The 12157-nt window shown below is 44.3% G+C and overlaps 1 non-coding gene across 1 annotated transcript; it reads right to left on the bottom strand.

The window, feature by feature from the left end:
* Positions 1 to 6753: 6753 nt before the first annotated feature.
* On the bottom strand, positions 6754 to 6828 carry Trnap-cgg (transfer RNA proline (anticodon CGG)). Its single transcript has one exon. It is a non-coding gene; the product is annotated as a tRNA-Pro (tRNA).
* Positions 6829 to 12157: the final 5329 nt, after the last annotated feature.

Raw genomic sequence — 12157 nt, 5'->3', positions numbered from 1 at the left:
TCCCTCCTACACTCGTTCGGCCTATACTTGAGTATTGCTTATCAGTGTGGGATCCGTACCAGGTCGGGTTGACAGAGGAGATAGAGAAGATCCAGAGAAGAGCGGAGCGTTTCGTCACAGGGTTATTTGGTAAGCGTGATAGCGTTACGGAGATGTTTAGCAAACTCAAGGGGCAGACTCTTGAAGAGAGGCGCTCTGCAGCGCCGTGTAGCTTGCTGTCCAGGTTTCGAAAGGGTGCGTTTCTGGATGAGGTATCAAATATATTGCTTCCCCCTACTTATACCTCCCGAGGAGATCACGAGTGTAAAATTAGAGAGATTCGAGCGCGCACGGAGGCTTTCAGACAGTCGTTCTCCCTCGAACCATACCAGAGTGGAACAGGAAAGGGAGGTAATGACAGTGGCACGTAAAGTGCACTCCGCCACCCACCGTTGGGTGGCTTGCATAGTATAAATGTAGATCTAGATGTAATCAGCCGAAAAATTTATGACTGCTTGCTTTGTAGCATGTTCGTCCATCTTCGGATAGTTAAGGCAGCAGCGATTCTGCTTTGCGTGCGTTCGACAAGTCCTTGGTAGATTTGCGGATATAAGAGGTACTAGATGATTATGCACGCGACGCACATTTCCAGTCAATTATGGGTCAGTGGTTTCTACGCGGAGGTAATGAGCTCCATTGGGTTCAAATCAGGCGAATTTGGTGGCCGGGACATCAACGAGAACTCACTTTCATACTCCTAGAAGAGAACCACGTGTATGAATATCAAGAGCTCAGATGGCAGCCCAGTTCTAAGCAAAGAAGGGAAGGCAGAAAGGTGGAAGGAGTATATAGAAGGTTTATACAAGGGCGATGTACTTGAGGACAATATTATGGAAATGGAAGAGGATGTAGATGAAGACGAAATGGGAGATACGATACTGCGTGAAGAGTTTGACAGAGCACTGAAAGACCTGAGTCGAAACAAGGCCCCCGGAGTAGACAACATTCCATTAGAACTACTGACGGCCTTGGGAGAGCCAGTCCTGACAAAACTCTACCAGCTGGTGAGCAAGATGTATGAGACAGGCGAAATACCCTCAGACTTCAAGAAGACTATAATAATTCCAATCCCAAAGAAAGCAGGTGCTGACAGATGTGAAAATTACCGAACTATCAGTTTAATAAGCCACGGCTGCAAAATACTAACGCGAATTCTTTACAGACGAATGGAAAAACTGGTAGATGCAGACCTCGGGGAGGATCAGTTTGGATTCCGTCGAAATGTTGGAACACGTGAGGCAATACTGACCTTACGACTTATCTAAGAAGAAAGATTAAGAAAAGGCAAACCTACGTTTCTAGCATTTGTAGACTTAGAGAAAGCTTTTGACAATGTTGACTGGAATACTCTTTTTCAAATTCTAAAGGTGGCAGGGGTAATATACAGGGAGCGAAAGGCTATTTATAATTTGTACAGAAACCAGATGGCAATCATAAGAGTCGAGGGGCATGAAAGGGAAGCAGTGGTTGGGAAAGGAGTGAGACAGGGTTTTAGCCTCTCCCCGATGTTATTCAATCTGTATATTGAGCAAGCAGTAAAGGAAACAAAAGAAAAATTTGGAGTAGGTATTAAAATTCATGGAGACGAAGTAAAAACTTTGAGGTTAGCCGATGACATTGTAATTCTGTCAGAGACGGCAAAGGACTTGGAAGAGCAGTTGAACGGAATGGACAGTGTCTTGAAAGGAGGATATAAGATGAACATTAACAAAAGCAAAACGAGGATAATGGAATGTAGTCAAATTAAATCGGGTGATGCTGAGGGAATTAGTTTAGGAAATGAGACACTTAAAGTAGTAAAGGAGTTTTGCTATTTAGGAAGTAAAATAACTGATGATGGTCGAAGTAGAGAGGATATAAAATGTAGACTGGCAATGGCAAGGAAAGCGTTTCTGGAGAAGAGAAATTTGTTAACATCGAATATAGATTTATGTATCAGGAAGTCGTTTATGAAAGTATTTGTTTGGAGTGTAGCCATGTATGGAAGTGAAACATGGACGATAACTAGTTTGGACAAGAAGAGAATAGAAGCTTTCGAAATGTGGTGTTACAGAAGAATGTTGAAGATTAGGTGGGTAGATCACATAACTAATGAGGAGGTATTGAATAGGATTGGGGAGAAGAGAAGTTTGTGGCACAACTTGACTAGAAGAAGGGATCGGTTGGTAGGACATGTTTTGAGGCATCAAGGGATCACAAATTTAGCATTGGAGGACAGCGTGGAGGGTAAAAATCGTAGAGGGAGACCGAGAGATGAGTACACTAAGCAGATTCAGAAGGATGTAGGTTGCAGTAGGTACTGGGAGATGAAGCAGCTTGCACAGGATAGAGTAGCATGGAGAGCTGCATCAAACCAGTCTCAGGACTGAAGACAACAACAACAACAACAACATGTAGTAAGTTTCGGAGCTTGTGACACGACATTTATCCTGCTCGAAGATTCCATCGCCATCGGGGAACACGACCATTAAGGGATGCAGGTGGTCTGCAATAACATGCTGTCATGGTGCCTTCGATTACCATCACCGATTCTTTGGAAGCCCATGTGAATCTCCCTCATAGCAATATACCGCCTCCTCAGCCCGCCCCCCCCCCCCCCCCCCCCACTGACGCGGTGCATGTCTCGAGCAAACGTTCCCCTGGATCACTACTTACATGTACACTACCATACTCCTGGTGTAACATGAAACCTGATTCATTCGACCAGACTATACATTTCCATTGATCCACGGTCCAATCTCGATGCTCTCGTGCCAGCTACAGCCGTAATTGACACTGCAGCCAGATCAACAGGGGGATATATTGGGGCCGTCTCCTGCACGTCCTCGTGTTCAACAATGTTAGCAGAACGGTATGTTCTGAAATATTTGTGCCTGCGCCAGCGTTGTGCCGCGTCATCAGATATACTACAGATCGCTTCCTGTCCTGATTTACAGAGCGGGCAATCTTCCGACCTCCACTCCCCTACTCGTGGTTTCACTGTGCTTCAGTCGCTTTCCATAGGCTCTCACGACAGCAGCACGCGAACAGGCAATCAGCTTCGCCGTTTCCGACAGGCTTTTTCTCCTTTTTTCTGCCCTTGGTCACTGTGAGATGTTGTTGTTCTGGTCTTCAGTCCGAAGACTGGTTTGACGCAGCTCACCATCTAATTTCTAACTAATGCGACCCTTATTATTCTGTATTCGTCCCTTGTTCTCCCTAAATGATTTCGACCTCTCACACTCCCCTCCAATACTAAATTGGTGATGTATAAAACGCATGTTTGACCATGAGCCGCTTTTATTTTAAACCCAAATATCGACCGATTTCAGTCATCTTCACGGATAAGGGTTAAAATGATTTAAGCCATAACATTACATTTGTGATTGCTTAAATAATGTATAGAGCATGAATATCAGTATACGACACAGGACGGTTAGAAGCAAACGTACTAACAACAAGTGTATACAGAGCTTCCCTGCCAATTACGAGCTACATTTAACACAGGATACATTTCTGTAGCTTGCCTGAAAACCTGCCCACTTGGGTACACTTCCGACCTGACGGGTGATATTCCACTCAGGTAAAGGCGTACAGTTCAAGTTAACAGTACCTAGCACCACCAACAAATCTGGTGCAGTTCTTAAGTCCACACGACAAACAAAAGGAAGCTGAATGATACAAGACAAGAAGGAAAACTTGGTTGGATAAAAGATTTTTATTTAACATTCTGATGATACATTGCTATTCCGTATTGGACTTCTAACAGAACATCTTTTTTTTTTGTTATGGGTAATTTTGAAACTGTCAGGTGGTACTCGAGAATTCAAACGTTCATTTCCAATTCGTGGAGTGTAAGCCGTCGGGGGCCCATCGCTAGTAAAATAAAGGTTTCAGGGGATTACCAGTTTATTAGAATGTTCACATCTGAAAAAAAGTGAAATTTATCATTCAACACAGTGTTGAGGCCGGATTGCCAGCATCAATGTCAATAACAGGCAGAAATCGTTGAGATTCTTGGTTCCTGGAATAAATGAAGCGTATGTATATATAATGAAGTTTGTACAGAACCCTCAGAGCTGAGTCTTACTCGCATTTGGCCAATTTTTTGAAAAATGCTGTATTCCTATTCCTATTCCTTGTCCAGCCATTGCTCCACCACGAGATAATTTCATTTTTCTTTGAAACGTTGCTTAGAATCTTGGCTCTCTACAGTAGGATGCACCGATCCGTCTTCGACATATGTGGTACCTTTATTCAAAGTGATTCTTTGACCTTACATGTGGTTTATGCAACCAGCATTGTCTTCAAATACCTACGCAAGATTTTCATTTTCTTTCCCTTGGTACATGCAAACTATTAGTCCTACAACAGAAATGAACAGATTCTTTTTGTAGAAAATTTAGTGTAGTTAAATTCTGTACTGCGATACATTTTCACCAGAGGCCGTAGTTTTCGAACAAACCTACAGAAGTAAACTTCAAGAGCGTTTCTTTTGAACAGCTCGAAAACTGAGGCCCCCAGTGAAAATTTATCCCAGTACAAAATTTACTACATTACACTACATTAAACTTCCTACGAAAGGGTTCGTTCATTTATTCTGTAAGGTAATAATTTATGCGAACGGAGCGAGAGAATATGAAAATGTCGGATGTGTTTTTTCAAGGCGTTGCAGGTTGCATAGAAATCGCAGGAAGGAGCAGCTGGAAGCCCTGTGTATACGCTCTAGCCCAGAGCCGCTGCCAGACGCCATGAAGCCTTGCGCTCCCTGTGTGCAGGTGGAGGTGTGCCACGGGGAATGGGTGGCGGGGCGCAGTGCAGGCGGCTGCCGCAACGACATCAGCAAGTTCACTACCAACCCGCAGTTCCTGCTCACGCTCACCACCTCCGGTAAGAAATCCACTAAAACCTTACTACGACTTATGCGTCCACTAACGATCTCAGATTCGCTAATAGTAACTATGACAGGTGCATTTTGATGCAGACATTCGAAATTCCCTCTGTATGTACGTTCGCACCCTCCACACCGTAACTGCTAGCGACGTACGTATCCTTGAATAGCCTGCATGCCTCTAGTGTTAATGACAGTGTTTGCAGTTTATCTTGACCACCGCAAATAACTTTTCGCACAGAAGCAAAATTAACAATGTATCAAGCAAAAATTGTTTACCTACCAGGAGGACAATAACCAGTATGACGGCTCTCTCATAACTTTGTTCATTACGAAAGCTGTACAACTGTATGTCTTTTTGTAAATAGCACCCTAGAATTTTTACACTACTGGCCATTAAAATTGCTACACCAAGAAGAAATGCAGATGATAAACGGGTATTCATTGGACAAATATATTATACTTGAACTGACATGTGCTTACATTTTCACGCAATGTGGGTGCACAGATCCTGAGAAATAAGTACCCAGAACAGCCACCTCTGGCCGTAATTACGGCCTTGATACGCTTGGGCATTGAGCCAAACAGAGCTTGGATGGCGTGTACAGGTACAGCTGCCCATCCAGCTTCGACACGATACCACAGTTCATGAAGAGTGGTGACTGGCGTATTGTGACGAGACAGTTGCTCGGCCACTATTAACCAGACGTCTTCAATTGCTGAGAGATCTGAAGAATGTACTGGCCAGGGCAACAGTCGAACATTTTCTGTATCCAGCAAGGCCCGTACAGGACCTGCAACATGCGGTGGTGCATTCTCCTGCTCAAATGTAGGGTTTCGCATAGATCGAATGAAGGGTAGAGCCACAGGTCGTAACACATCTGAAATGTAACGCCCATGTTCAAAGTGCCATCAATGCGAACAAGAGGTGACCGAGACATGTAACCAATGGCACCCAGTACCATCATGCCGGGTGATACGCCAGTATGGCGATGAAGAATACACGGTTCCAATGTGCGTTCACCGCGATGTCGCCAAACACGGATGCGACCATCATTATGCTGTAAACAGAACCTAGATTCATCCGAAAAAATGACGTTTTGCCATTCTTGCACTTAGGTTCGTCGTTGAGTACACCATCGCTGGCGCACCTGCCTGTGATGCAGCGTCAAGGGTAACCGCAGCCATGGTCTCCGAGCTGATAGTCCATGCATCGATAGTAATTGAGCGACACATAATATCAATTGTACTCTTTCTAAAGCTGTCAGAAATTGTTGCAAAATTTGTTATCACATTTTCTCTTGGCGAACGTTAAACAATGCAGTATTCAAGTTCCACGAAACTTTCTCGTAGTTAATTCTCCGTTTAAAACTTGGCATTCCTTCTTCTAATATGCTTATGACATCACCCGTTTCATGCAGATTTAATTTACCATTATCCCATAGCAAATTGTGCACTTTTTCTATGTTTTCATTTGTGATGGCCGTTTAGGGACTTCCTTCCATGAATCATCGTCAATACCTTTTGTGTAACATGTACCAATACAACGGAAAAACCCTGAAATCGACGCGATATTTGTGATAGTCTGAGAACTTCTTATCCTGTTATCGTAATCATTACGAGAAAAATGTAAAAGTAATCTATTGTTCAAGTGAAGGAATCGCGTTGTTCCACTACGCTATAATATGACTAATAGCAGTAGAGTAATGAACTGATATATCGGTTTAAGAAACAATATTTCTGCCAAAGTATGTTTATTAGTTGACATAACCCCCAGTTCTGAGGCATAAAACTGGATGTAATATCTGTCTCTGTCTTGAAACTTGCTGGCAGATTAACACCGTGTGCTGGACCGAGACTCGAACTCGGGACCTTTGCCTTCCGCGGGCAAGTGCTCTACCAACTGAGCTACCCAAGCACGACTCACACCCCGTCCTCACAGCTTTACTTCCGCCAGTACCTCGCCTCCTACCTTCCAAACTTTACATAAGCTCTCCTGCGAAGGTCCCGAGTTCGAGTCTCGGTCCGGCACACAGTTTTCATCTGCCAGAAAGTTTCATATCAGCGCACACTCCGCTGCAGCGTGAAAATCTCATTCTGTCATTGTCTTACTGCTGCAGGTCTATAGTTCAATAGTACCGTTTTATTCAGGAGACTCACTGATCGTTTGAAAAGTGACCTCTGAATTTTTAATATTCGATTTTAAGAACTCATTCACATGGTTCAAATGGCTCTGAGCACTATGGGACTTAACATCTGTGGTCGTCAGTCCCCTAGAACTTAGAACTACTTAAACCTAACTAACCTAAGGACATCACACACATCCATGCCAGAGGCAGGATTCGAACCTGCGACCGGAGCAGTTACGCGGTTCCGGACTGAGCGCCTAGAACCGCTAGACCACCGCGGCCGGCCATTCGCATCGGAAGATCGTTTGACCGTCGCACAGTCTCCCGTATGGAGGACATAGTAGTAGGAATCTCTGGCGTAGTGAACCAACTGAGAGAATTGAAAACAAATAACTCCTCTGGTTCGGATGGTATTCCAATTCAGTTTTATACAGAGTACTCTTGAGCATTGGCCCTTTTGCAGTTGTCGCGAATATCTCGCCCAGCGCAAATCCCAAGCGACTAGAAAGGCGACTCCTTATATAAGAATGGTAAAAAGACGGACACCCAAAACTATAGGCCAATATCCTTAACATCAATTTGCTACAGAATTCTTGAACATATTCTGAATTCTATAATAATAAATTTTCTTGAGACGGATTAGCTTCTGTCTACAAATCAGTGTGGATTTATAACGCATCACTCGCGAAACTCAGTTTGCCTTTCTTTCATATGATGTTCTGCAAACCATGGATAATGGCCAATAGGCAAATTCCATAGTCATACCAAGCGAGGTGGCGCAGTGATTCAAACCCGCGTCCGGCTAGCCAGGTTTTCCGTGATTTCGCTAAATCGCTTCAGGAAAATGGCAGGACGGTTCCTTTGACAGGGCAGTGCCGACTTACTTGCCCATTCTTCCGTAATCCATGCTTGCGCTCCGTCTCTAATGGCCTCATTGTCAACGGGACATTAAACACTAATACTGCTATTTCCGGAATGCTTTTGACACAGGGTCCCACTACAGACTGTTAACGAAGGTCCAAGTATGCGGATTACGTTCCCAGATGTGTAAGTGGCTTGAAGACTTCTTGAAATAGAAACTAGTATGTTTCCTCGACAGAGAGTGTTCATCAGAGACAACGTCAGAAATTCCCCAGGGAAGCGTGATAGGACTGTGGTGTGCCCCTGCATATTCGGACACAAATCTCACAGATATGCTCCCTGGTACGGCTCCTGCCTCATCTTGGAGGTTGTTCGGTGGTCAGTAGGTGAGAATTCCGCAATAGTTGCCAGTTGTAGGTTAGTCGAAGGTATTTTAGAGTGTTAGTTAGCTGGATGGGATGATCATAAATGGTGAAGTAGAAGTTGTGGAGACGGGAGATGAGGGTGGTGCGCCCTAAAATTATTGCCTAGGTTTTGGAGGTGTTAATCTTCAGCAGCCATTGGTCCGCCAGGAGGTAAGCTCATTGAGGTAGATTTGGAGGGACTTTGTGGAATTTCTAAATAGTAGGATAGAGGGCAGGAACGTGGTGTCGTCAGCGTGCTGAAGAAGATGGATGGGAGATGGCTTGGAGATATTGGCAATGTATAAGATGTAACGGAGAGCGGAGAGAATGGAACCTTCGGGCACACCTGCAGCGGGGCGGAAGGTACATGAATTGGTGTTTGACATATGATGGGCGATTGAAGAGCAAGGATGCAATAAGGCGTACATAGTTGACTGGAAGTGCGTTAGTCTGGAGTTTGGAAAGGAGAGCTGCATGCTATATATGGTCATATGCTTTCTCTAGGTCGAGGGAGACAAATATGGCGGATTTAAAGTTATTGAGCTATTGGAATAGGAGATGGGTGAGGTTTAGGTGCTGATCATCAGCACAGGAGGGACGGTAGTCACACAGTGTAATGGAAGCAGATGGAATTCGTGTAAATGTCGGTGGAAGCGTCGGGATAGGACGGATTCAAAGACCGTGCTAAACACTGAGGTGAGGCAGATTGGGCAATACGAGGTGTTTGTTTGGTTGAAGCAGAAGTAGGATTTAGGAGATTTTCCACAGGTGGGAATAGTAGCCTGTGGAGAGGTTAGCAGATTGCAACAGTGATGAGAAAAAGGGGTCGTGGCCAGGCGATGTGTTGCGTTTGCTGTGAAGCGTTTGCTTATGTCTTCTGCTGCGATTGGAGTGTTTAATTCTGTTTCTGGTATGTTGTTCAAGTACCGGAAGCTGGGAACCATGGGCGGGAGTGAGCAGTCCGTGCGTTTGTGGGCAGTAGGGAATGACGTCGTCACACCCTAACGTGAGCATCGCCAGCCGCGTCCAGGGGCACCGCTCCGCTGGATCTGCAAGCTCACTACCCACGAGGAAGCAGCCTCCTGGGAACGTGTCGTTACGACACGTGGCCGCTTATCAGTTGCCTCTCCACGAGCTCCTAACATAGTGGAACTGTGTTGTCACTTCTTCAGGGGGCCACTCCTGCCCGTACACCCTCCCCCCCCCCCCCACCCCTCCCCCCTCTTATCACTTCGACGCTCATTGGCTTAGTCCTACGGTGCTCCTGGTATCGTCAAAGGTCAATATTTCGGTTGCAATAAGACTGTGTACTGAATTCATTTCTTGTTTAATAAATAAGCAGTTGTTGTTTTGACGTTTGCCTATCAATTACTACCTTGGTCCACCACTCGGATAAATGGTACATCAAGGACCGCTGTTATTCTCTATATATTTAAAGCTACTGAAAGAGAGGATGAGCAGCAATCTATGGCTGTTTGCTGATGACGTTTTAGTATATGGGAAGGTGTCTTCGTTGGGTAACTGTAGAAGGATACACGATTACTTAGGACAAAATTTGTAATTCGTGTGATGCATGGTAGCTGACTCTAAATGTAGAAAAACTATAAGTTAATGAAAATGAATTGGAACAGCAGTCCTGTAATTTTCTAACACAGCACTGGTAGTATGCTGCTTTATATAGTCACGACGATTAAACATGTAGGCGTAATGTTGGAATGCGATTTGAAATGGATCAAGCAGATATTGCCAGTAGTAGGGAAGGTGAATGGTCCATTTCGATTTATTGGGAGAATTTGGGGAAAGTGTAGCTCGTCTATGAAGGAGACGGCTTATAGAACACCAGTGAGTATTGGTCGTGTGCTTGGGATCCACCACGTAGGATTAAAGGAAGACATCGAAGCCATTCCACGTTGTTTCAAAACGCGAATATTATGGAGATTCCACGTGAATTCATGTGGAAATCCTTGACGGGAGAACAACTTTCTTTTCGCGAAACGCTATTGAGTAAATTTAGGGAACGATATTTGAAGCTGACTCCCGAAAGATTCTACTGCCGCCAATGAACATTTCGCTTATGACTACGAAGATAAAATAAGAGAAATTAAAGGTCGTAAGAAATCGTATACACAATCGGTTTTCCCTCGCTCTATTTGCGAGTGTAACAGGAAAGGAAATGATTAGTAGTGGTACAAGGTACCCTCCGCCACGCACCATCCAGTGGCTCGAGGAGTGTTTAAGTAGATATAGACCTACATAATGAAAAATGTTATTTAAACGCTCAAGCAATAAGAATATATATGTATAGTATTCGCTGTGCTGCATGGAGGATTGTTATTACCTATCGTTTTGAAATGTGGGGCAAATCGTTACATTAAGTAATGATATGGACTAGCGTTCTAGAATTTTCAGTTGGAGTATCCGAATATCATATTAGCCTAGACGCAAATGATATGGAAAACAGTTCTCGTTATCATGTGTGTCATTTGTCTTGTCCAACACTTCGAAAGTGAACATGTAAAGATGGCAGACATCAGCCATAAAATTGTAAAGTTTTATCCAGAAATGAACCTGAGGTTCAATTAATGAAAGCTGAAGGCATGTGACTATTGCACGAAGGCGGAAGAGATTTTAGGGTTTAACAAGGAGATAATTAGAAACGGAACTCATCCTCGGCTTGTATAAGGATGGGGAAGAGAATTTTCCTTAAGCGATTTTAGGTAAACCACGGGAACCTAAATCTAAATGCTTGAAAGCGAGTCTTGCTTGGTTTATGTAAGGTAGACAGTTAATGTAAACTCGTTGTTCCATTTGACTAGCATGCTTTATGAGTGCACATCAAAAAGCAAAGTGGTGAAATTGAACTAATTTTTTTGATGGCTAAAATTCGTTATCATAACACGTCATTACTTGCCGAGGAAAGCGGCCGTTTGTTGAAAGAGATTAGCTATGTCAATCCAAGCTCCGCATTTTTCTCAACGTATCAGACAATTCTTCTGAGTGCATTTCATTCCTTGTCGATTCTTATCATTCAGTCCTGCCGGTAGCTCCCTGCCGCCGTTGGATAAGCAGCTGCAGCAGCAAGTCGTATACCCCTAGCTTACTTATTTGTTACATAGTTTAATTCTTAATTTCTTTGCGTATTTTTTGGTACTTGCACTGTCTAATTCATAAATTTCGTGCGTATTATATTATTTGAGAGTTGTAGCATCGCGCTTTAGTGTTTACTTCGTAGATTCTTACTTAAATTGCGTGTGAGTTTCGTATAGGAGGTGTAATTTCGTATTTTAATTACTGTAATCGTAAATTCAGGCAGATTGTAGCGCAGTCGTTAGGCGTTTGTACAGGTTAGTTAATACATTCTTTGCGTGTTTCCCTTGGGATATCTAGGCACGGACTCGTGTTTCAGTAACTGTTGTTCAACATCGATTAGAATGGACAGGGACTGTGATTGCTGTGTTCGGATGAGGGCTGAGTTGGCATCCCTTCGCTCACAGCTGCAAGCGGCGCTGACTTCGGTCGCGCAACTTGAGGCTGTTGCCAATCGGCACCACTGTGGGGAGCCGGACTTGTGTATCACGGGGATGTCAACCTCGTCCCGTCTTTCCCCAAATCCCGCAGTGGGGCGGAGCCCTCGCCTGTGATTGATTGGGAGTTCGTTCCAAGGCGTGGCAGGCAGCGAAAGACCTCCCCGGAGGCTGATCAGAAAGCCTCCCCGGTGCTTCTGACAAACAGGTTTCAGGCACTGTCTCTGGCTGAGCCAGATGCAGCCGCCTGCCCTGTTTCAGAGGATGATTCTCAGCCTTCAAGGTTCGGACAATCACAGAGGGTGGGCTTATTGGTAATTGGGAGCTCCA

The sequence above is a fragment of the Schistocerca gregaria genome, chromosome 1 (genome assembly GCF_023897955.1).
Source record: "Schistocerca gregaria isolate iqSchGreg1 chromosome 1, iqSchGreg1.2, whole genome shotgun sequence".
Taxonomy (NCBI): Eukaryota; Metazoa; Arthropoda; class Insecta; order Orthoptera; family Acrididae; genus Schistocerca; species Schistocerca gregaria.
The sequence above is the reverse complement of the archived record's forward strand: the minus strand, read 5'-3'. Positions and strand labels throughout refer to the sequence as shown.